A 25,778-nucleotide genomic window follows, 5' to 3' on the forward strand; every position below is an offset into this window, starting at 1 on the left:
CACAGGCCAGAACGCCGAGGGTTAATAGCCGGTCAAAGTCCCTGGGCTGAACGCCCTTACTGTCCAGACAGCAGGCTCCGTGAGGGGGTTGCGGGGAGGAGGGCTGGGCTGAGGGCTGTTCTGGGCAACCACCCTGCTCTCCTCTAGTACTCAGCGGGGGGCAGCCACCCAGAAGGGGCTGGACTCACAGCAGGGCCCAGAGGAGGGGGCCCAGGCTGAGCAGGTGACCCACCCCCACTGCCTGTCCCTCCCCCTCACTGCCTCTCCCTCCCCCCACTGCCCCCCACGATCTCCCCCTCTACTGCCCTCTCTACTGCCTCCCCCCACTGCTTCCTCCTCCTGCTTCACTGTCCCCCTACTCCCCTACACTGCCACCCCCAACTGCCTCCTCCTCCCCCTCCACTGTCTCCCCCTCCCCCTCCCCATCCCCCAGCACTGCTTCCCCCTCCACTGCACTCTGCTCCCCCTTTCCCCTCCTCCTCTCTCTGCCTCCCCCTGGCTTCCCTCTGGTCCCCACCCCTTCCTTCTGAACTGGAACTGGGGCCCTTCTCTTCGGAGGCCAGTCTCACTTCCTCCCTCACCACCCCACTTCCTTTTGTTAGCACCTCCCCACCCAGGTCCCAGTCCAGTGAAACTGAATCAAACAGCCACAGAATTCACATCCTTTTCAAGTACGTGCAACATTTACACATATTGATCCTATAATGAGCCATAAAAAAGTGTCCACAAAGTTTAAAGAACTGAAATGATACAAAGCGGCTTCTGTACTCACAATGTAATTGTACTAGAAATAATTAACAAAAGCACAGACAGTCTTGCTCTTTTTGGAAATAAGGAAACAATAACTCTTTGTGAATGGCCCATGGATCACCTAAGAAATTAAAAGAAAAATCAGAAAACAAAAAGGAAATGATGAGAAATGGGCTCCCTGTCAGAGTTCACAGGTGCATTAGGGCAGTCCTGGAGGTGACTGCAGACCTCGCGTATTAGAGCAGAAGACGCTGGACTTTAATGAACTAAGTGTGCAGCACAAGAAGTTACAGCGTGAGCGGGAAAGTGCAAAGCGTAAGAGTGGAAATTAAAGAGAAGTTAATGATATGTAAAATATGTGTGCGTCAGATAAGATCAATAAATGAGCTGTTTCCCTGGAGTAGAGGGTACCGTGGAGAAGTCTGGTGAGACTAGCGTCAAAGCAAAGTGAAGTGGCCTGAGAAGGACTCCGTACTTCTGCACCTGAGTCCTGGTGGATGAACTGTAACCTGGCTTCATAGCCGGAATCGAAAACCCAACTTAGGAGTATTCACCTGTAACAATAACCGAATCTCGGTCAATCCCAGTGGCCGGACTCCAACCACTCACAGACTGCTGAGTGTTCCAGCTGTTCAAATCAGGCAGCACCAACTCTAACCCGCCATCTGTGCCGTCCCTCACTGCCGCTTCTGTACCTCATTTCCCTTTTCTGTCTATAAATCTTCTTCCAGCACGTGGCTGCACTGGGGTCTCTGCGAATCTGCTGTGATTCTGAGGGCTGCCGGATCTGCAGACCATTCATTGCTCAAACTTCTTTACATTTAATTTGGCTGAAGTTTTTCTTTTAACGCTAGTAAAGAGAAAAAAATGTAAAATAACTAGTATTGGCAATGGAAAAAAATCAAGGTCAACAGAGATTGTAAATGTGAGAAAATCTTACAACTTGATGCCAAAAAATTGGAAATTCGGCTAAATTGAATAAATTACTAATAAAAAGCTCACAAAAACTGACACAAGAAAAAAGTTTTCCATTTTTTTGTATGTCTACAAATAGCTCTGATTTTAGAAAACATTTTACTCTGAAATATTGACAGAAGAAAAACTGAAGCTGAATAACCTTTAATTGAGCAATGAACGATTTGAGAATCCAGCAACCTTCCAACCAGAGTAGACTCGGAGACTCCCTGGCAGCCGCAGGTGGAAGATTTATGGACAGAAAAAGGAAGTGACCTACAGAAACGGAACCGAGGCACAAGAATGCTCGAGGGCCGCATCTCGGCGTTTGCCTTATTTTAACATGGTTGGAACAGTTGGCTACATATGATTGGTCAGAACTCAGTGATTGGCGCAGTGCCAGCTATGGTCTGTCTACACTTCCACCTACTATAGTTCATGATGTACAGAAAAACCTTTAGGCCACACTTCAAATATGTAAGGAGGTGGCTCTAGGCTAAACTTGATTTGACGATTTCCGTGCAATCTCAGGTGTTACAGGAAAGGGGCCCCAATCCAGACCCCAAGAGCGGGTTCTTGGATCTAGAGCAAGAAAGAATTTGGGGTGAGTCCACAGTGCAAAATGAAAGCAAGTTTATGAAGAAAGTCAATGAATAAAGAATGGCTACTCCATAGACAGAGCAGCCCCGAGGGCCGCTGGCGGCCCATGTTTATGGTTATTTCTTGATGATATGCTAAGCAAGGGGTGGATTATTCATGCCTCCCCTTTTTTTAGACCATGCAGGGCAACTTCCTGACATTTCCGTGGCATTGGTAAACTGTCATGGCGCCGGTGGAGCACAGCAGTGAGGACAGCCGGAGGTCACTCTGGTGGCCACCTTGGTTTTGGTGAGTTTTGGCTGCTCCTTCACTGCAGCCTGTTTTATCAGCAAGGTCTTTATGACCTGTATTTTGTGATGACCTCGTATCTCATCCCGTGACTTAGCATGCCTTAACCATCTGGGAATGCAATAGGTTTTAGCCTCATTTTACCCAGCTCCTATTCAATATGGAGTTTCTCTGGTCCACATGCCGTTGGTGTTTCCCCCCTCCCTTTTATAAGAGAACCCTTAATCCTATTGCAGAGGGGCAGAGATCCATCTTCTGTACCTTGTTCAGGCTGAATAGGGGTGACGATATTCTTTCCTAACTATGAGGGTTTCTTGCCTTCAGGGTAGAGAGGAGCTCAGTCAGAAAGCAGCAGTATATGGTAAGGTTCATTCATAACTCTTGAGTTTTGACAGAAGGTGACATCTGCAAGATTAATAAGTGTTTAAGAAAGCATTCAGTAAGCTTGTCCTGTATTTCCATACAAAGAGTATAACAACAATATATTCCACAAGAGTGAAGCAAAATAAGTGAAGTCGTTCCAAGCAGACTTAGTCAGGAGGCATTTAATGAACTGGGCAACTGTTGGAACTAAGCTGGTAGGGGTTGTTAGCTGGTTGTAGTGTGCCCAGAATCAGAACCCTGATCCAGATTTTCCCATTGCGCATCCTTCTTGTTTCTGAGCAGCAGCCAGAGGTCACTTGTTGGTTCACAGGAGTAATCAGGGTTAGCCTAAATTGCAGAAACAAACTTAAAAACAACGCATGAAACTAGAATTTAATAACAAGTGCACCATAGTTCTTGAAACATAATATTTCTCCCCCCAGTTTCCCATTTTTACTAAAGATAAATTATGGTAAGACCAATTTTGCTTTATTATACTTGGCCTGATTATTTGTATAAAGTGCAGCAAGAACAATTATTTTTCACATAAGCTCTTTTTAAATTGGCTTTGATGGAACAGTGTTTCATAGGGACTCTCAGATAAGACGTTTTTAAAGGTGACTCCAGTCATGGGTTTGTACCTTTAAATACCTATGAGTTGGGTAAATGCTTTTCCTCCTGGGGCCGAGACAACTTGGGGCTCCTGGACCTGTCAGAAGGTGACATTGTCTACTCAGCACAGGTTGGAAACCCCGCACAGGGACTATTGCAGGCAAGGTAGGAGGCCAGTTATTGGCTCTATAAGTCAAGTTTCATTTCCTAATGAAAACACACTATTCCAGTCAAAGCCTTGACAAAATAACCAATTTCTCCAATTTTTGTCCTGGTACAAAAGAAAACCGATTCTTATTGCACCTATGCAAATGACTATTTGCCATAAGTTAAGAATACTCACAATCAGCTTCCAAATTCTGGAGAAATCAGGTATAAACAAATATGCTCCAAATCTTGTTTATAGGAGGATACATACTCAACTGTTAAAAGCTGTAAATAGCTCAAAATAAAAGTTTCCTTGACTTTGAAAAACAAAACAAAGGGTCAGCAATGTTTTAAGCAAAATTTAAAAGATTACTTTTAAACTAAAAGTAACCTTTACTACTTTTAGTGGGGCATGGTGGCACGTGCCTGTAATCCCAGCTACTCAGGAGTCTGAGGCAGGAGAATCACCTGAACCAGGGAGGCAGAGGTAGCAGTGAGCTGAGATCACACCACTAGCCTGGGCGACAGAGTGAGACTCCGTCCCAGAAAACAAACAAATAACAAAACAACAACAACAAAAACAACACATCCGTGTTAGAGTTCTATAATTGATTGTAAGCCACCTCTTAAAGAGGATTAAAACAAGGTAACAACTGACTGTGGCTGACAAAACGTTTTAGGGCAGCCATCCTTAAATGACTGACAAGGAAATTTTTTACCTCTGTGGGATACAATGATTTTACTTAACAATTATAATTATTGCTGATAATGTACACTAAGTCATATCAGAACTATAGGAGTTTCCCATAACTTTGGAATATATACCAGTAACACTTTATTCAAATACTTCCCAGAGAAAACCAAACACCATTGTATACAGGACAAAGCTTCCTGTAGGATTTTTGCATCCAATAAGCCAAATGTCACTGCTGCGTTAGTGCATTACTGATGTCAAACCCAATTCTTAATAAAGCCTGATAAACAAATCTGTCCAATCTTAATCAGTTTGACCATAAGGTAAGATTGTCATAAACCTTTTATAACCCTTTACAAGTTTTTGTTAAAGAGCAGATTATAAGCAGATTTTTGCTCTAAGGAAAACCTGTTGTGCTTTTATTTCAATGTTTAATTTATAGAAAAACTGAATAATACCACAATACACCTTTAATTTAACCAATGTCCACACACAGAATCTGTCTCTCTCTCTTTCCTTTTTTGTTTTTTAGATGAAGTCTTGTTCTGTCACCAGGCTGGAGTGCAGTGGTGCGACCTTGGCTCACTGAAACCTCCACCTCCTGGTTCAAGCTATTCTCCTGCCTCAGCCTCCCAAGTAGCTGGGATTACAGGTGTGCACCACCATGCCCAGCTAATTCTTGTGTTTTTAGTAGAGGCGGGGCTTCACCATGCTGACCAGGATGGTGTTGATCTCTTGACCTTGTGATCCTCCCACTTTAGCCTCCCAAAGTGCTGGGATTACAGGTGTGAGCCACCGTGCCCACCCGAATCTCTTTTACAATTAATTTTTTATAAACTTTCCACAACTCTTCAAACCTTTAGCTTTATTATATCTAATTTATGACAATTTTTTGTCCCTTTAGGCAAAAAAAAGTTCACATTCCCATGCCTTCTTGTAATTTTTTACCAAAAGTACATTCTATATTCCTTACATACCTTACAGGTAAAACTGTTTTTTCAATAGCCTCAATTCCATGTTACAATGTTTACTTTTATCGACTTTGACTTTTGGTGAAAACCCTGGTGAGTAAGCAATTTTAATTGTGTACTCGGTGTGGAGGCTGCCCTAGGGCACACCAGGCAGAAGAGCAGCTGAGGACGGACTCTGCGCGTAGCCAGGGGTGTGGTTAGCTCCACCCGGCCCAGGACTCACCTTACGGGAAGCAGGCAAATTGTACAGCACGAGTCACAGTCACATTTTATGAAGCATTAGGAAGCCTTGAATTGCACAGCATTTCTTGCATAAATTCCCTTTCACGCATTCCTTAACAGCGCGCACAGACCATCCCTTTCACACATTCCTTTACAGCTTACACAGACCCTCTGAGACATTCTTAGGCTTTGTGACTTGCTCCAAGCATCCCTCCTTTTACATACCAGTCCTTTTACTTTAGGACAATAATTTAGGTCCTTTCTTATATCAAATTTCCTTCCAATCTTTGGACAGCTAGGGAACTCGGTGATTCCGCATGTCCCCAGGCCTTATCTAGAATCTAATGGCTTTAATATGAGTAAATTGAACAATTTTTAAAAGTTGAAGAAGCAGTGTACGACCTTAAAGCATTTAGCCAACTTAATACCTGACCTGCGTGATTCAGAATGTTTTTAGTCTATCGACAGTTCATTAACAATTAACAATTATTAAAGCTGTTTGTGTTTCCCAAGGATTGCTAAAGTTACATGAACTAAAATACATTTCAGTTTTTATTTTGCTTTCAAAATATTTGATGTAAGTGCTTACTTTTGTTGAAACCAATTAATTAGTTTTTAATGTAAACATGACACACAACACATATGTAGCTACACAGAAAGGCAGAGTATTACTGCAGAAGCTCTAAGATTTTTAATTTGCCAGTTTTTAAGTTTTTTAAATTGAATTACTGGCTTTAGGGCGGAGCCCTTGGAAGAAAAGGGCCAGGAAGGGGGTCTCTGGTGCCTCCTGTTTTTCCCAGGGAGTGCAGGCTATTAGAATTTGAATAGCCACTTTTAATTAAACTGATTTTAACCATAGCACTCTTTATAAAGTCTTTATAGAATTTCTTATGCCCAATGGATGATATTTCTGGGTTTTGAACTTACCAAAGGTAACCTCCCAGGTGCTTAGAGAAAGGAAAATTTAAGACAGTCTGCAGAGATGAGAATAGACAGGTCACCCAGATATTAAACCAGAAATGAGTTACTTCCTATGGGAGAATCGAACCAGGACCACCACTGTGAAAGTAGAAACCTCGGCTCCTCAGCTACAGCAGGGGCGAGCCTCCATTTCTCTTCCCAGCAGGAGTCTAGAGTTAAAAGCTTACAAAGGCTTTTAACCGTTTAATATGATTTTTAGAGCTCACTGTGACAGGAACCCTGAGCTCCTGTTTCCTGAAGGCAAAGACCGGAAGTAAGTACACCACACGGTGACAAGATCAAGCTCTGGAGGACACAGAACGAGGTGGAGACTTTGTTCAGGTTTGGGGTCTGTTCCAGGGACCTGCAGCCAAGTTTGTCACTGACCGGCTGGCTGGGTCATCCTGGAAAGGAGGGTTACAGGTTTTCTAAGCCTGTGTTCTAGCCTAAAGTGCTCCTTGACACGGAAAATCAAATTCGTAGCACAAAATGCACCAGCTTAAGACTAGCCTTAGAATTCTTTTTTGCTCTAATCAAAACTTTACAGATGAGATAAACACTGACTATTTTTTCCCCATTCATTTAACCATTTGCACAGAGGGAGAAGCCAGAAATCTGACTGGCAAGAAATTCTTACCCTTTTGCCAGCACACCAGGCTTCTGGGGTCCCTTTCCCTGAGCGGCCCTAGTGACCCGCTTGCCACACACGGGTCTGGGGGCCAAGCTGCATCATAAAGGAAAATTGTCTTTTTTCGTTCTGGCCGGGGCAAAATACACGCCATAAAACATAGATATTAGGCATGCTGCGTAGCACCCAGCGTCAAACTGGCTTCAATTTGCCCCCAGATGGGCCCCTCATCTTTAATCCAGCCTCTGACTTGAGTTTCAGCACAAAGTCTCTGGGCAAGATGGTCGCCCTGAGAAATGGAAAGAAAGGGAAGGAGGGAGAGAAATGCGTTGCCCGTGGCCTGGCCGGGTGGGGAAGGCGAAGAGCTCACGGCGGCCAGAGACGGACCCTCCCACTGCAGGGACACTGAAAAGTTCAGGCAGCCGCTTTTTGGCAGCAAAGGGGTCTTTTCCAGCCGTCTCATCAGCTCTCAAGTTTCTCCTTTTAGGGAGAAAAAAGCCCCCATGTCGCAGGACCCTGCACATGCCTAATGCTGTCTCCCACAGCCGACAGCAGAGAGGGCAAGGCCGATTAATGCAAAGAGAGTAGCAGTGACCATCCCACAGGGCCCAGCCTGTTCTTAGCCGAGAGGGACTTTATCCAGAGGGCCTCTAACCCCCTAAATCTTAGAAGGGACTCTAACCCTCCTAGGCTGGGCCTCTAACCCAAGCTCAGTCACCCATCCTTGCTTTGTGTTAAGAGGGGCCTCTAACCCACTGTCTGAGGAGGGACTCGAACTTCCCTATCCCGTTCTTTACCCAGGTGCCTGCCTCTTACCGCAGCCATCCGATCAGTGCCGCAGCTGTTTCCTTTGGGTCGGGGTCTCCTCTGCATTGTCCCTTTTGTGGTTCTCCGGAAAGATGTTACCAGACCCCACCGCTTACTCGAAGTTAACCTTTGGGTTGGGAGTTTCTGCACTAGAGTCCCTTCCATGGTGGTCAGAAAGACGTTACAGGAAAGAGGTCCCGACCCAGACCCCAAGAGAGGGCTCTCGGACCTCGAGCAAGGAAGAATTCAGGGTGAGCCCACAGTGTCAAGTGAAAGCAAGTTTGTGAAGAAAGCAAAAGAACCAAAGAATGGCCACTCCATAGACAGGGCAGCCCCGAGGGCCGCTGGCGGCCCTTTTATGGTTATCGCTTGATAATATGCTAAACAAGGGGTGGATTCTTCATGCCGCCCCTTTTAGACCATGCAGGGCAACTTCCTGACATTGCCGTGGCATCTGTAAATGGTCATGGCACCGGTGGAGCGCAGCAGTGAGGACGGCCGGAGGTCAGTCTTGTGGCCACCTTGGTTTTGGTGGATTTTGGCTGCTCCTTCACTGCACCCTGTTTTATCAGCAAGGTCTTCATGGCCTGTAGTTCCGCCGGCCTCCCAGCTCATCCTGTGACTTAGAATGCCCTCACCGTCTGGCTTGTAGGTTTTAGCCTCATTTTACCCAGCTCCTATTCAAGATGGAGTTGCTCTGGTTCACATGCCTCTGACATAGGAAGTTGCAAAGACTGTAGAGAGATCCTAGTTCTCCCAGTGGTTACACCTTCCATTCTGCAGTACAACGTGACAATCAGGAAACCAACCTCGATTCAATGTGCCCTGAATTCCAGGAACTCTGCACCTGTGGACTGCTGCAGCCACCACCCGTGGGCTATGCAGAGCCCCTTCTGTCACCGCAGAACCTCCCCTGTGCTACGCCTTCGTGGACATGGCTGCCCTCCGCCGCACACCCCCAACTCTGGCAACTTCCCACTGTCCTCCATCACCACAGTTCTGTCAGGTTGGGAAGGTCACTGACACGGAGCCACAGTTTGTGCTATTTGAGACACTTTTCCCTCGGCATAAGCCTCCTGAGACCCGGTGAGTTTTGTCTTTGTGCTGTAGTTCTTCACCGCAGGGCTGGATCACACTTTGATGAATCATTTGCCCTTTTAAGAACAAATGAATTGTTTCCTTCTGTGGGTACTACAAATAAAGTTGCAATAAACAATCATGTCCATTTTTTAGGTGTGTACGTAAGTTTTAATTTCTCTTGGATAAAGTCCCAGGATTGTAATTGCTGGACTTTATGGTGAATCATATCCTTCTTTTTTTTGAGACGAAGTTTTGCTCTGTTGCCCAGGCTGGAGTGTAATGGCATGATCTCAGCTCACTGCAACCTCTGCCTCCTGGGTTCAAGTGATTCTCCTGCCTCAGCCTCCTGAGTAACTGGGATTACAGGCACCCACCACCGCAGCTGGCTAGGTTTTGTATTTTTAGTGCAGACTGGGCTTCATCATGTTGGCCAGGCTGGTCTGGAATCCCTGACCTCAAGTGATCCGCCCACCTTGGCCTCCCAAAGTGCTGGGATTACAGGTGTGAGCCACCGTGCCCGGCCTTTTGTTTTTAAAGAAAATGCCAAGCTGTTTTCCAGAGTAGTTGTACCAGCGATGAATGGGTCATCCAGTCTCTCCACTTCGCCAGCAGCATCCGATACGGGCGCTGCTTTATTTTGGCCGTTCTGCTAAGTGTGCAGGAGCGTCGTGTCGCAGCTCAGCTTGCCCTTCCCTAACAGCTGACTGCGCTGGACATCTCTTCCCGGGCGTGTTCTCCATAGTTCCTCTTCAGGGAAAAGTTTTCTCATGTTTCTTTTTCTGACAATTTTCTAACTGAATTGTTTGAGTTTTTTTTTTAACTCTTGAGTTTAGAATACAGAGCATGCTATGGTCTGAATACCTGTCCTCCCCAAACTCCTGCTGAAACTTAATCTCCATTGAGGCCGTGTGGAATTGTTTGAGTTTTTTTTTTTTAACTCTTGAGTTTAGAATACATACAGAGCATGCTGTGGTCTGAATACCTGTCCTCCCCAAAACTCCTGCTGAAACTTAATCTCCACTGGGGCTGTGTGGAGAGGTGGCACCTTTACCAGGTGGTTGGATCACAAGGAGTCTGCTCTCATGAATGGATTAACCCATTTGTGGGTTAATGGATTGATAGATTAATGGGTTAATGACTTAATGAGATATCGTGGGAATGGGACTGGTGGCTTCATAAGAAGGGGAAGAGAAAACAGCTAGCCTGGGAGCGCACCCAGCTCCCTCATCCTGAGACGTCCTGTGCTACCTCTGGACCCTAAGGAGAGTCCCCACCAGCCGGAGGTCCTCACCATATGCAGCCCTTAGACAGCTCAGCCTCCATAACCGTAAGAAAGGAATTATTTCTCTTTGTAAATTACCCTGTTTCAGGTATTCTGTTATAAACAACAGAAAACAGATGAAGACAGAGCTAGATTCTGGGTATAGTTCTTTGCCAGATATGCGGTTTGCAAATATTTCAATAGTTCAGCATTTTACATTGAAATCTATGAACCGTTTGAGTTAATTTTTGTATACGTCGTTTAGGTTGAGGTCACCTATGGATATCCAGTTCAGTACAATCGTCGAAGCAACTCTCCTTCCTCCATGAAGTTGCTTTTTACCTCTGCCAAGTACCCCCTGGCTGCCTCGTGTGGGCTGTTGTGAGGCTCTCTGTTCCGTTCCAGCCGTCGATGTGTCTGTTCCTGACGGGACCACAGTCTTCATTATGGAAGCCACACAGAAAGTCTTGAAACTGGATAGAACAATTTCTTCCATTTTAAAAAAAGTTGCTCTAACGATTCTGGTTCCTTTGCCTTTTCATCCACATTTTAGAATAATCTCGTGCGTATCTGGAAAAGCTCTTGCTGGGTTTTTGGTAGGCGTTGCATGAAGAGTATGTCGCGATGGGGGAGCCGACGTCTTTACGCAGCTGGGCCTTCCCATTCACTCAGTCAAGACCTCCATCGGTCTCGGTTTTTCTTTTGCTCATTTCAACAGCATTTTGCAAGTTTCGGTGTCCAGACACTGCACACGTTCTTTTATGTTTACGCTTCAGCCTTCACTGCTATTTCCTCATATAAAACAGAGTTGAGTTTTGTGTGTTAATCTTGTATCCTGTGACGCTGCTAGACTTGCTAGTTCTGAGAATTTTTTCTGTGGATTCATTGAAGCAGCAGGTCTGCCCGCACGCCCCCCACGCCTGCTCTCCCGCGGAAATTGTGGAAAACGGGCTGATTTGTCGCAGTGTTGTTGGAAAGGGCCACAGACAGAAAACCGCCAAAATGCCCGTCGGTAGGACGATCGTTAAATAAATTACCCTCAGCCCCGCGACGGGCAGCAGTGGAAGTAAGTTCTCCAAGCTGTGCTTTAACTGACCCACGTACATAACGGGTGAAACTGGGAGCAAAACTGAAAACAAGTTAGACTCCATATGCTGATGTGATTGCATTCCCGTAAAGGAACCTGGAACCGGTAAGAAGTCAGTAGGCTGGACCACTGGTGGCAGCTGTCCGAGAGTGCCTTTATTCCACCATTCGGAGCGTTAAGTCACCTGAGACAGGAAGGACGGAAGCCCCTGCCTGCAGGCCAGGCCCCCGCAGCCCTCCCACGGCCTGTCCCTTCTCTGCATACAGCCTGCCCTGCAGTCCTGGCCCCTCCCTATTCCACCTCCTGTGGGGACCAGCGGTTCCCACTCCACCGGAAACGTGGCCCTTCCCAGCTGTACTGAAGCCTCCTTGCTGCTGCGTGGAAGACCCAGACCAAAAAAATCAAAGGAGCACCTGGCTGGCTTCTGGAATGTTCCAGAGCTCTCTGAACGTGACTTCTTTCTGAGATGGTCCCCAGAGCTCTTGGGGGCCCACAGCTTCCCTCTTGGAGTTTTGGGGGTGGCACCCCGCAAGTTCCCACCCCAGACTCCTGGGTCAGGCCTACTCCCTGACGGCAGCCCACACGGGGTGAAGGTGCAGGCAGGGCAGGGGCCTGGTACCACCCTCGGACCCTGGTCAGAGGTCACAGGTGGGGCTTTCACCTGTGGCACCTTCCAGGTGGGGAATTCCTCCTGAGGCCTGGCCTCAGGATGACACCTGCTCTCAGGAATGGTCTCTTGACCTGGGATGAGGGATGGTGTTCCCTCCTCTGGGAGCTCCTGGATCAGGGATATGGGTCAATGAAAATGAAACAAACACTGTCTTCTATTTTTTTCCCCAAAAATACAGGTTTGCTGCCCATGTGACTGTAAAACATGAACCAGATGAACCTTCCTTTGTTAAAGTCCCCAGTGGCCTCTGCCTGTTCCCACAGCCTTGCCTATGTCTGCTCTCCTTCAAAGGCCTGAAGTCATCCTGTGGCCTTGGCACTAGCAGGGGAGTGAGACGCGGCTGTGCGCAGGGAGGTCGGTTCAGCCCCCCACAGAGGAAAAGCAAACCCCTGGGCCCCCGGACCTGGGCCTGAGGCAAAGGAGGCTCGGGCTGGGCGGGGCCGTCGGGGACTGGCCCAGGGAGAAGCCTGTGGGGTGGGGAGTGCGCCAGACGCAAAGCCAGAGTCCCACAGAGTCCCAGGGCTCTCTCTGCCTGTGTTAGAGTCTAACCTGCCCATTGAGGGGCTTTCAAGCCCTCTCCTGTGAGGGTGTAAGGACAGGGGTCCCTGATGGCCTCCCAGAGCCCTGCAGCATCAGACAGGGTGCCCAGGCAAAGCTGAATTTCATATGAACAACAAATAATCTTTAGTGCAATCATGTCTCATGCAATATTTTAGAAATTCAAAAGTAATGCGGAGCGTCCTCTTTCTTCACTTTTGGCAACTGTCTCTCTGCCTCTGCACCTGGGACAGGCCCACGGCCCGTCCAGTGAGTGGCGAAGGAGTCCCTCAGGGTCCCCCTGCCAGCTGCCGCTCCTGAGCATCACAGAGTGTCACCTTGCAGCTGGAGCTCTCTGCTGTGCTCTGGGGTGCACAGCACAGTTGGGCCACTGTGGGGATGGTGTGGCCACATCTACCCAAGACCAGCAGGTGCCTTCCGTGTCCAGCAATTCCGCCCCTAGGTCCACAGCCAGGGGAGGTGCAAGTGTGTGTCCACAAAGAGACTTTTGTGTGTTCATTCCCACTCTGGAAATGACACAGCTGCCCATTGACAGAAGACAAGATAGATAAATAAGTTGTGGATATTCATCAAATGCAATATCCTCAGCAACAGAAAAAGAACACAGCGCTGGCACGCACCCCAGAGCAGATGCAGCCCACAGGACGCTGAGCCTGCGGGGAGTGCACCCTGTGCAATTCCCTCGATACAAATTCAGGAGCAGAGAGGACCATTAGCCAGCAGTGGAAGTGAGACGGTGGCTGCTTCAGGTGGCGGAGGCACCAGGGACTTAGGACGGATCGCATAGGTGGATTCCCAGGCAAGAATTCAGGGAACTGCACACCCGAGGTGAGCGTGCTGCAGGTGCCACGCTGCTCAGGTGCGATGCGTCCCTTTAAAGTAGCTATAAACACACACCGCAGCAGCAGCAACAACAACGCCTCTAACAATGCACAGAGACAGAGAGAGGCCGGATGTGCGACACAACAACAACAACAACAACACACCCAAAACACACACAGTGACAGAGAGAGGCAGGATGTGTGACAGAACAACACACCCAAAACACACACAGAGACAGAGAGAGGCCGGATGTGTGACACAACAACACACCCAAAACACACACAGAGACAGAGGCCGGATGTGCGACACAACAACACACCCAAAACACACACAGGGACAGAGAGAGGCCGGATGTGTGACACAACAACACACCCAAAACACACACAGAGACAGAGAGAGGCCGGATGTGTGACACAACAACAACGACAACACACCCAAAACACACACAGAGGCAGAGGGAGGCCGGATGTGCGACACAACAACAACAACAACACACCCAAAACACACACAGAGACAGAGAGAGGCCGGATGTGTGACACAACAACAACAACAACACACCCAAAACACACACAGTGACAGAGAGAGGTAGGATGTGTGACAGAACAACACACCCAAAACACACACAGAGACAGAGGGAGGCCGGATGTGTGACACAACAACACACCCAAAACACACACAGAGACAGAGAGAGGCCGGATGTGTGACACAACAACAACGACAACACACCCAAAACACACACAGAGGCAGAGGGAGGCCGGATGTGCGACACAACAACAACAACAACACACCCAAAACACACACAGAGACAGAGAGAGGTAGGATGTGTGACAGAACAACACACCCAAAACACACACAGAGACAGAGGGAGGCCGGATGTGTGACACAACAACACACCCAAAACACACACAGAGACAGAGAGAGGCCGGATGTGTGACACAACAACAACGACAACACACCCAAAACACACACAGAGGCAGAGGGAGGCCGGATGTGCGACACAACAACAACAACAACACACCCAAAACACACACAGAGACAGAGAGAGGCCGGATGTGTGACACAACAACAACAACAACACACCCAAAACACACACAGTGACAGAGAGAGGTAGGATGTGTGACAGAACAACACACCCAAAACACACACAGAGACAGAGGGAGGCCGGATGTGTGACACAACAACACACCCAAAACACACACAGAGACAGAGGGAGGCCGGATGTGTGACACAACAACACACCCAAAACACACACAGAGACAGAGAGAGGCCGGATGTGCGACACAACAACACACCCAAAACACACACAGAGACAGAGAGAGGCCAGATATGTGACACAACAATACACCCAAAACACACACAGAGGCAGAGAGAGGCCGGATGTGTGACACAACAACAACAACAACACACCCAAAACACACACAGAGACACAGAGACAACCGGGGATAGGCAGGGCACTGGTCAGAAGGGAGGTGGGGGGTCCCGAGTCTGGGCAGAGGCAGCAGAGTGTGCAGGGGACAGCTGGGTCATGGGGTGCATTCAGGGCCAATTCATCCCCTGGAGGCTGTGGGGCTGTGGCACCAGAGGGTCCTGGCAGACAGTGGGCCCATGGTGAGATGCCAAGGGGATGCGGCTTGGAGCCGGAGAAAATTACAGCTGCTTTGGTTCAAGGTAGTTGGGCTGCATCCCGGAGGGAACGATTCAGGGACTTGGCTTGGGAGGCAGAGCAGGAGGACACGATGGCTGAGGGAAGTGACAGGGACTGGGGGTGACAGGAAGGGAACGGGCTTACCAGGGGGTGGAGGGAGAGTGAGAAGAGAGGGAAGGAGAGGTGAGGACGGGAGGAGAGAGCAGGCAGGTGCAAAGGCAAAGACAGAAGAGTCTACAGGAGGTCTTGGAGACAAACATAATCATAGCAACAAACACATCTTTATCACTGACTGAGCCAGGCTCTGTTCTTAGGACTTTGTAATATCCCATTGTTCCTCACAACTGCCCGTCAAAATAGAGACACTGTGGTTTTATCTCCATTTTGCAGATGAGGAGACAGAGGCAGAGAAAGCACACAGGCATTGGGTACTTGTGCCGCGGCTGACACCACGTCCTGCTTCTCAGCCTCTGCACGCCCTTTCTTTTCTAGGCAATGGGGCTGGACTGTGGAGAAGACAGTTAGAGCTCCAGGAAGGTCAGGGCTGCCTGGATGGGTGACTGGGAGTCACGGGGAACCTGGGGGATGGTGGCTCCCACGAAGGAGACAAGAGAGGAGCTTCCTAGCTGTGCAGGAGAAGCTGAGGCATACAGTGTGCTGCTGTGGCTTCAGGGCCCGTGGGCAGTGGTCTGGTGGCTGCCTCTCACTCCCCACCCCTGTCCACCCCCTCAGCCACAGGGAGAGGGACAGATTCTACTGCCGTGTCAATGGCTCCACTGCCTGGCCTGACTCTTCAGTGGCACTGCCAGGGTCCAGAGTCCTCTGGGTGTGCGCTCACACCTGGGTGCATAGCTGGGAGCCTGAGAATTAGGTGGCGTGCAGCCAGGCCTACTCAGCTCAGGGCCCAGCTGGTCTTGTGGAGAGGCTGTGACTCACTGGCCACTGGGGTGACTCAGGGGCCAAGGCTGTGCATTGCCATCACCGCCATGAAAACTCTTACGCTGGTCAGCCACGCTGTTGGAAGACTCCAGTGCGTCAGGCTGAAAGCACTCACCTGGACTTCAGGCACTCTGGATTCAGATTTTACTCTGCAGTCAGAGCAAAGGAATGAGGGCTTCAAAGAAGGCAGCATGACTAGAGTTTGATGTTATGTAGTGGGAAATGGAGCACCAGTGAAGGCTGTTAGCCAGGAGTGGCCTGAGCAAGTGTGGCTTGTAGGGTCGGCGTCTGCAGCCGGGGAACGGTGGTGCAGAGCAATGGAAGTAGGTGGCATCACTGGCCGGGGCAAGACCTGCACTGAGATGAGGCAGCAGGAAGAGTATACGGGGGAGATTCTGGATGGGAAGAACTTGAGAGACCAACTGGATGTACAGAGAAGGAGACAAGGAATCAAAGGGTTGCAGGGATGTTTGGCTAATGGGGGTGTTCTTGCTTGTACAGGACGTGGGGATGCAGGTTTTGGTAAGGACAGTCTCCGGGCAAAGAGAGCAGCTAAGTGGGCAAGTCTTCAGGACATACATCCCAGCTCTAACGGTTCTAATCCCAGCTCTGCCACTTTCTAGCTGTGTGACCTTGGGCAAGACATTTAACTTCTCTGTGCCTCAACATCATCCTTATCTGTCATTTGGGTCTCACAATAGCACCTACCTCTTAAGGAATGTGGGAGGCATTTAAAGGCATAAGTAGCCTTCGAATAGAGTCAGACAAAGGAGCATTATGGATGGAAGCTGTCTGACAGTGTCTCCAGGGAAAGGCATACAAAAGGAAAAGGGGCTCAGGTTGCTGGGAAGAGTGTCCTGGGTTGAGGCAGAAGGCAAAAGAAAGTGTATAAAGGTGGCAAATGGGTGGATTCTGACAAGGTCACAGAGCTAGAAGGGGACAGAAATAATGCAGGTCTGGAGACATCACACAGCCAGAAGGGATGGAAGTACGGATGGACTTGGGAGTCCACGATTCTGGGGAAGTCATTCATGTCGTTTCTAGGCTCAGCACATTGAGGCAGTTGTCAAATCCCCACATTCCCTTCATGTGAGTCCTGTGACTCCTGCTCCACTAATGAGGTGAGTGAGGCACACAGATGACTCATGTGGCTATGGTCATGCAGTAAGGGCTGGAGCTAAGAGTCAGGCCCAACTGTGTAGGATTCAGAAGGTTAGGCCTGTAGTCACAGCTTGTGACTGACTCATGGCAGGAAAAACTTCAACACACTCCTCCATTTCCTTCACCACCACTACTGCTAGCAAAACCACCACCGCCACTGTTATCCCCACCAATAGCACCATCATCAGCACCATCATTATCCCATATCACCATACCCATCACCATCATCATCATCATAACCACCACCACCACCACCACCATCACCACCACCACCCCATCGCCATCATCATAACCACCACCACCACCACCACCATCACTACCACCACTATCACCACCACCACCCCATCACCATCATCACCAACACCATCACTGCCATCACCATCACCACCACCACCATCACCATCATTACCCCCACAATCACCACCACCACCACCACCACCACTATCACCACCACCTCATCACCATCATCATAACCACCACCATCACCGCCATCACCACCATCACCACCACCGCTATCACCCCCACCATCACCAACACCATCACTACCACCACTATCACCACCACCACCCATCACCATCATCACCAACACCATCACTGCCATCACCACCACCACCACCACCATCACTACCACCACCATCACTACCACCAGCACCACCACCATCACTACCACCACCATCATCACCCCCACCATCACCAACACCATCACTACCACCACTGTCACCACCACCACCTCATTACCATCATCATAACCACCACCATCACTGTCATCACCATCACCACCACCACCACCACTATCACCATCATCATCACCCCCACCATCACCAACACCATCACTACCACCACTATCACCACCACCTCATCACCATCATCATAACCACCACCATCACTACCACCACCATCATCACCACCATCACTATCACCATCATCATCATCCCCACAATCACCACCACCACTATCACCATGATTATCACCCCCATCACCACCACCACCACTACCACCACTACCACCACCATCACCACCATCATCACCACCACCACCACCACCATAACCACCACTGTCAGCACCGTCACTACCATCACTGCCACCACCAACTTTACTGTCACCACCACCATTACCACCATCATCATCACAATCATCACCACCACCATTATCACCATTACCATCACCACCATTACTATTGTCACCATCCCCACCAACAGCCCCACCATCCTCGTTGTTCATTTTGTGTCACTGAAACAGAATGTTACAGACAGGGAAATTTGCAACAAGAAAAAGAAAGAAAGAGATAAATGTATTTCTCACAGTTCGAGAACTGGGAAGTCCAATATTGAGGTGTCAGCACTGGTGAGGGTCTTCCCTCAGTAAGTCCTCCCTATGGTGAAGGCAGAAGGAGAGAGCAGGAGAGGGCAGAACTTGCTTCTGTAACAAACCCACCCTCATGATAATGACACTAGTCCATTGATGAGTGTAGAGGTCTCACAACCTGAACACCTCCAGTTAGGTTTCCAACACACGAACGTTGAGGGACACATTCACACCATAGCATTCTGCCCTGACCGCCCGCCAAATTCATATTCTTCTCACAAAGTCAAATACATTGATTCCAGCCCAACAGTCTCCAAAGTCTCATCTTGTTCCAGCATCAACGCAAAGTCCAAAGTCCAAAGTCCAAAGCCTCATTTCAGTTGACATAGATGAGACTCAAGGCATGATTTATCCTGAGGCAAGTTCCTTCCTAGCTGTGGGCCTGTGAAGTCCAAAGAAGTGCTTCCAAAATACAGTGAGATGGCATAAAATAGACATTCCCATTCCAAAAGGGAAAACTATGTGAGAAGAAAGGACTAGTAGCACACAAGCAAATCTAAAATCCAGCATGACAGGAGTTAAGTCTGAAGACTCTAGAATGATCTTTCACTCTGGACATCACCTCCTGGGCATGCACGGGGGGCTGGGCAGCCTTGCCCTCGTGGCTTTGCAGGACTCAGCCCATTCAGCAGCCCTTTTGGGTTGGAGTCTCATGGCTGTGGGGAGCCCAGGCTTGCACTACACACTGTAGCTCCGCAGTTCTGGCATCCGGAGGTGGCAGCCCCAGTCTTATGGCTCCACCAGGCAATTATTCTGGTGAGGGCTACCTGGTGGCTTCATTCTCATGGCTCCACTGGGCACTGCTCCAGTGGGGACTCTCTGTAGCAGCTTTGCTCCTGTGGCAAGTCCCTGCCCGGCACCCAGGCTGTCCATGAGATCCTTTGAAATCTAGGTGGAGGCCGCCATGGCTCTGCAGTTTGTGCACTGCACATTCCTGCAGACCTAGCACCATGTGGGCACCACCAAGGTTTAAGGCCTGTTCCTTCTGAATTGGTGGGTTGAGCTATGCTTAACCTTGTTTGAGCAGAGGTGGAGTGGCTGAGGGGTACTGCACCAGAATTTGGGGAGCAGAGTCCTGATGCACAGAGCATCCCATGGGCACCTTTCTGGAAAGCTTGACCTCAGGGTCCTAGCTTGCCTCAAAGACCTCTAAAATGCCTTTGAGGCCATTTAATTTTTCCACATGGCCAGCCTGAGAGTTTTCTAAATGTTTCCATTCTGCTTCTCTTCTAATTACACAGCCCACCGTAAATCACTGGTGTCTTCTCAGTTTACTTTTAGCCACCTAAAGAGCACCTTGAATGCTTTGCTCCTACTTAGGTATTTCTTCTGCTCAGTATCCCAGTTCATTGCTTTTAAGTTCTGCCTTCCGCAAAGGACACAGACACAATTCTGCCAAATTCTTTGCAGCTGTAAAACCAGGATGGCCTTTACATCAGTGTCTCATACCGTGTTCTTCATTTCCATCTGAGACCTCATCAGAATAGCCTTTGCTGTCCATCTTTCTACCAACGCTCTAATCACGACCATTTCAGTCGTCTCTGTGAAGATCTGGGGTCTCCCTGCTGCTCTTGACTTCTGGGTCCTCACCAGAACTGCCCTTACTGCTTCATTCACAACACGTGAGGCTTTTACAGCCTCCTCCAGGTTATTCTAGACTCCCTCCAATTCCAAAACTACTTCCACATTTTCAGGTATTTGTTATACTAACAGTCCCACTCCTCCTTGACACCCATTTTCTGTCTTAGTTTGTGTTGCTATAACCACAGAGTCAGTAATTTGTGAATAAATTTATTTCTCACACTCTGGAGTCTGAAAAGCCCAAAATCAAGGTGCTGGCATCTGGCAAGGGCCTTCTTGGTGCATCATCCATGGCAGAAGAGCAAGAGAGTGTGAGACAGAGAGCAAAAGGGGGCTGAACTTGCTTTTATAACAAGTCCACTCTCATGATAACGAACTTACTTGTGATGACCAGGTTCGTGCATTCATGAGGGTGGAGGGCTCATGACCTAAACACTTGCCAGTCCCATCTCCTAATACTGATGCATTGGGGATTAAGTTTCCAACACACAAGCTTCAGGGAACACATTCAAATCATAGTACCCATTAACACCATCATTATCACTACCACCACCACCACCAGCATTATCACCACCATCACCATTACCACCATCACCTCCACTACCACCACCATCATTAACACCAATATGACTACCAATACCATTACCATTACCACCATCACCACCACCACCATCACCATTACCATTACCATCACCTCCACACCATCAACATCACCTCCACTACCACCACCTCCATCAACACCAATATGACTATCACTACCATCACCACCACCATCACCATTACCATCACCTCCACTACCACCACCATCATTAACACCAATATGACCATCACTACCATCACCATTACCACCATCACCATCACCTCCACACCATCACCTCCACTACCACCACCATCATTAACACCAATATGACTACCACTACCATTACCATTACCACTTTCACCACCACCAGCACCACCATTACCATTATCCCACCAGAACCATCAGCATTATAAACATTACTACCTTCACCATCTATACCATTGTCACCGCCTCTGGTATGGAGCAAGAGCCACCATTTGCAGAGTTGTTATCAGGAATAAATAAATTCATATAAGACACTTAGATATGGTTTGCTTGTTTATGGCTACCTCCAAGCTGAAGTAGCTTCCCTTACCTGGAGTTTCTTCCCCTCTCTTTTCCATATGCCCAAATTTCAGTCATCTCGTTTCAATTTTAAAACCTTGTTCTGGGAAGATGTCAGAGTAGAAATCACCAGAACTCTGTCTCCCCACCTAGACAGCAAGTGTAGCAGTCAAATCTGTCTGTAGCTATTTTGGAGCTCTGGTTTCTGCGGAAGGCTTGCAAGTTTCAGGCCCAGGCTTGGCTGGTTAATTTTGGTCAATTTTCTCTCTTGGCACCATGGCAGCTACCCATCCCTCAACTTGTACCCCTGGGGCATACAGCCTTACATGTGTTCCTGGAGCAGCTTCCACACAGCCGCCTGTGGGAGTCAGAGTGGGCAAGAAGAATGCTGATCTCTAAAATAGAAGATCTGTGTTTTGATTGCTCGTTGCTGCTTCTGAGCTTGGAGGTGCAGACACAGGGGTGGACAGCTGCTGTTACATCCCACTCCCAACTGTTGTGAGCCTTCTTCCGCAGGCTGAGTGAGCTTCCAGATTTAAAGAGCCAAGGTTCGTTCTGTTTTCTTTCTTTCCTTCTTTCTTTCTCTCTCTCTCTTTCTTTCTTTCTCTCTCTCTTTCTCTTTCTTTCTTTCTTTTTCTTTCTCTCTCTCTCTTTCTTTCTTTTCTTTTCTTTCTTCTCCTTTTTGGAGCCAGTCATTGAAAGACTAGGACATTCAAAAGCAATCATGTAAACAGGAGAATATAAAAAGTTACCATGCACACCCAGGGAGAGGCAGAGGCTCAGAAAAGACCTGAGAAGATCTTAAATTGACACCACAGAATGATCCCCAGCACATTAAAATGAAAAAAAGAACCTCCCAAAGCCCTGGGGAAGGGGGAGTATTATTTCCAGAGTGACCACATTTTAGATTGAAATATCCAATTTTCAACAAGAAAGATCAGAAGTCACTCAAAGAAACAAGTAGACGTGGTCCCATTTAAATGGAAAAGAAAAAGAATCGACCAACAGAAACCTCCTCTGAAAAATGCCAGGAAGCAAATACGCCAGACACAGCTTTTAAAACCAAAACCACCTCGTTAAAGATACTCAAAGAACCAAAGAGAGATGCGGAGGCAATACCAAAAAAATTAGGTATTAACTAAATGGAAATATCCATCAAGAGACAGAAAACCTACAAGGAAACCAAAAACAAATTCTGGAGCTGAAAAGTATAATAACTGAGATGTCAATGTCTGCTAGAGACTCAAATGTAGATTTGAAAAGGCAGAAGAAAGAGTCAGCAAGCTTCACAACAGGGCAATTGAAATTACTGAACCTGATGAACAAAGATTGAGGAAACGTGAACAGAGCCCAGGGGACCTGTGGGGCATCATCACGTGGGCCAATATATGAATCCAATGTAGGAGTCCATGAAGGATCGGAGAAAGGGCAGAGAGATTATTTAAAGAAATAATGAATAAAAACTTCCCAAATTTGGTAAAAAATGAATATAAACATCCAAGATGCTAAATGAGCTCTAAGACAAACTCAGAGGAACCCATGTCGTAACACGTTACAATCAAACTTCTGAAAGTAAAGTCAGAATCTTGAAAAGAGCAAGAGAGAAGCCTCTGAATACAAACAAATAATCCTCAGTAAAATTACCTGCAGATTTCTCTCACTGGACACTTTGGGAGTCAGAAGGCCGTGAGCTGACATAATCAAAGTACTCAAAGAAAGAAAATCCCCATCAACCAAGAATCTCATCTCCAGAAAAACAACTATCCTTATAAAGTGTGGCAGAAATTAAGACATTTCCTGATAAAGAAAAGCTGAGGAAAGTCAATGCCGTTAGATGTGCCGTGCAGGAAAAGCTTAGGGGAGTCCTGTGGGTTTAAGTGGAGGGACAGTGGACGGTGACTGAGGCTGCATGAGGAAATGAAGGTCTCATTAAAGGCAGACGCACAGGCTAAATGAAACCTAATATTGTAACAATGACATGAACTCCCATTTTTGTTTTCTACATTATTTAAGAAACTAATACACTTGAAACAACCCCCACAATTTCTAGCCTCCAGACTACTGCTGTGGTTTGAATGTGTCCCCAGGGTTCATGTGTTGGAACCTTAAGCCCCAGTGCAAAGTGGTGAGAGGCGGAATTTTAAAGAAGCAATTAGGTCACGGGGGCTCTGCCCTCATGAGTGATTAATGGACTAATGGCATTACCACAAACCTGGTGCTGTCCTCCAAACCTCACGTGAATATTTGATCCCAATGTTGGAGGTGGGGATCTCACGGGAGGCACTGGGTCATGGGGGTGAAAGCCTCGTGAATGGCTTCATCCTGTTCTTGAAGCAATGAATGGGTTATTGCTCTATTGGTTCCTGCAAACATTCCCCCAGGAGCTGGCATCTCTCCTCTCTCTTTCTCAGGTCCTCTCTCACCCTGTTATTTCTGCACATGCCGGCTCCTCTTTCCCGTCTGCCGTGGGTGGCGGCAGCCTGAAGCCCTCACCAGATGCAGATGTTGGCACCATGCTTCTTGTACAGTCCCCAGAACCATCAGCCTGATAAACCCCCAGTTATTCTTGAGAGCAACACAGATGAGCTAAGGGTTGGTCGCCGTGGGAGTGGGTTCCTGACAGAAGGATGAGTTTGTCCCCCTTCCCTCCCTCTCACCCTCTCTTTGCCCTTCAGTCATGTGACGGTGCATCAAGAAGACTCTTGCAGAAGCTGGACCCGTGATCGATGGACTTCCCATGCCCCAGAATCATGAGCCACATACATTTCTGTTCACTGTAAATGACCCATTCTGTGGTATTGTTATAGCAGCTTCTGAAACTTCGATGACTTGTGGCCTTTTTCCATCGTCAAAGTGGGTCACTCCAGTGTCTGTTCTGCCTCCACCTCACTGTCTTTGCCTCCTCTGACGCTCCTGCCTCCCTCTTGTAAAACCCTGTGATTACATTGAAGACCCACCTGGTTAACCCCCACCCCTCTCCCCTTCTCCAGATCCCACCTGCACAGTCCCCTCTGCTGTGTGGGCTAACATAGCCGCAGGTTCCTGGGGTGGGAGTGTGAACATCCTTGGGGCTGTTTACCTGTGGGACACAGAATAAAGTTCTGACCCACTGTTTAGCTCACCTGGAGAGACCAGCCTTAGTAACGAAAAAGACAACAAACAAACTTTCCTGGGGCCGGGATGTCAATGACTAGTCAAGGTGTTGCCAGCTTCCTTATCATGGGTGTGCTATTCCCAGCCTGACTCCTGTTCCCTTTCCAGCTCACCCAGAGGGAGGTAAACACAGTGCGGACAGGGTGGCCAGGGAGCCCCAGGTGCCCTGTCTGGGAAGCGGGATCGTGATCAGTCCCTGTCCTGAGGTGGCTGTGGGGATTCAGGACGATGAGTGTGGATGGTCCGCCCAGAGCACAGCTGCCCTTCCTGACCCTTGGTCCTACGTGGGTGGCTGGGGCACAGAAGAACAAAATCTGGGATGTAGAGGGACCCACTGTGCCTGGCCTTAGGCCAACATCTGGGCAGGTTACTGCCACATCTCATGGGGTTCTCCAGGGTTGTTCCTGGGAATCCCGGCCAATGAGTAAGCCTGTGGCAGGCTGGAGAAGGGTGAGGCCACAGGTCTGTGCCATGGGGCTGGAGATCCCCATCATAGGGGTCCCCAGGAGGGGGGCAGCTGGTTCCCCTGCAAAGGGAGAGCCATGCAAGAGCCCATAGCTCCAGTAGAAGCCCATCCCATGTCTGTCAGGAAGACCCCCAGGCTGGCTGGAAGACTCGGTGCCCCTCTGCAGAGGGCAGCCCCCACCTAGCAGTCCCCACCTGGCAGCCCTCACCTGGCAGTCCTCACCTGGCAGCCCCCACTTGGCAGCCCTCACCTGGCAGTCCTCACCTGGCAGCCCCCACCTGGCAGTCCTCACCTGGCAGCCCCCACCTGGCAGCCCCCACCTGGCAGTCCTCACCTGGCAGCCCCCATCTGGCAGTCCTCACCTGGCAGCCCCCACCTGGCAGCCCCCACCTGGCAGTCCTCACCTGGCAGCCCCTACCTGGCAGCCCCCACCTGGCAGTCCTCACCTGGCAGCCCTCACCTGGCAGTCCTCACCTGGCAGCCCCCACCTGGCAGTCCTCACCTGGCAGTCCTCACCTGGCAGCCCCCACCTGGCAGCCCTCACCTGGCAGCCCCCACCTGGCAGCCCCCACCTGGCAGTCCTCACCTGGCAGCCCCCACCTGTCAGCCCCCACCTGGCAGTCCTCACCTGGCAGCCCCCACCTGGCAGCCCCCACCTGGCAGTCCTCACCTGGCAGCCCCCACCTGGCAGTCCTCACCTGGCAGTCCTCACCTGGCAGCCCTCACCTGGCAGTCCTCACCTGGCAGCCCTCACCTGGCAGTCCTCACCTGGCAGTCCTCACCTGGCAGCCCTCACCTGGCAGTCCTCACCTGGCAGTCCTCACCTGGCAGTCCCCACCTGGCAGTCCTCACCTGGCAGTCCTCACCTGGC

At 49.0% G+C, this 25,778-nt stretch overlaps 1 long non-coding RNA gene and 1 pseudogene across 1 annotated transcript; one reads left to right on the forward strand and one right to left on the reverse strand.

Annotated features, from left to right (window-relative positions):
* Positions 1–681: 681 nt before the first annotated feature.
* On the reverse strand, positions 682–21,726 carry LOC144579840 (uncharacterized). Its single transcript, XR_013528290.1, has 2 exons — positions 21,320–21,726; positions 682–2,997 (listed from the first exon to the last, which is right to left on the reverse strand). It is a non-coding gene; the product is annotated as an uncharacterized LOC144579840 (long non-coding RNA).
* Positions 8,463–12,794, forward strand: LOC128929858 (uncharacterized; annotated as a pseudogene).
* Positions 21,727–25,778: the final 4,052 nt, after the last annotated feature.

The sequence above is a fragment of the Callithrix jacchus genome, chromosome 16 (assembly GCF_049354715.1).
Source record: "Callithrix jacchus isolate 240 chromosome 16, calJac240_pri, whole genome shotgun sequence".
NCBI classification, from domain to species: Eukaryota; Metazoa; Chordata; class Mammalia; order Primates; family Cebidae; genus Callithrix; species Callithrix jacchus.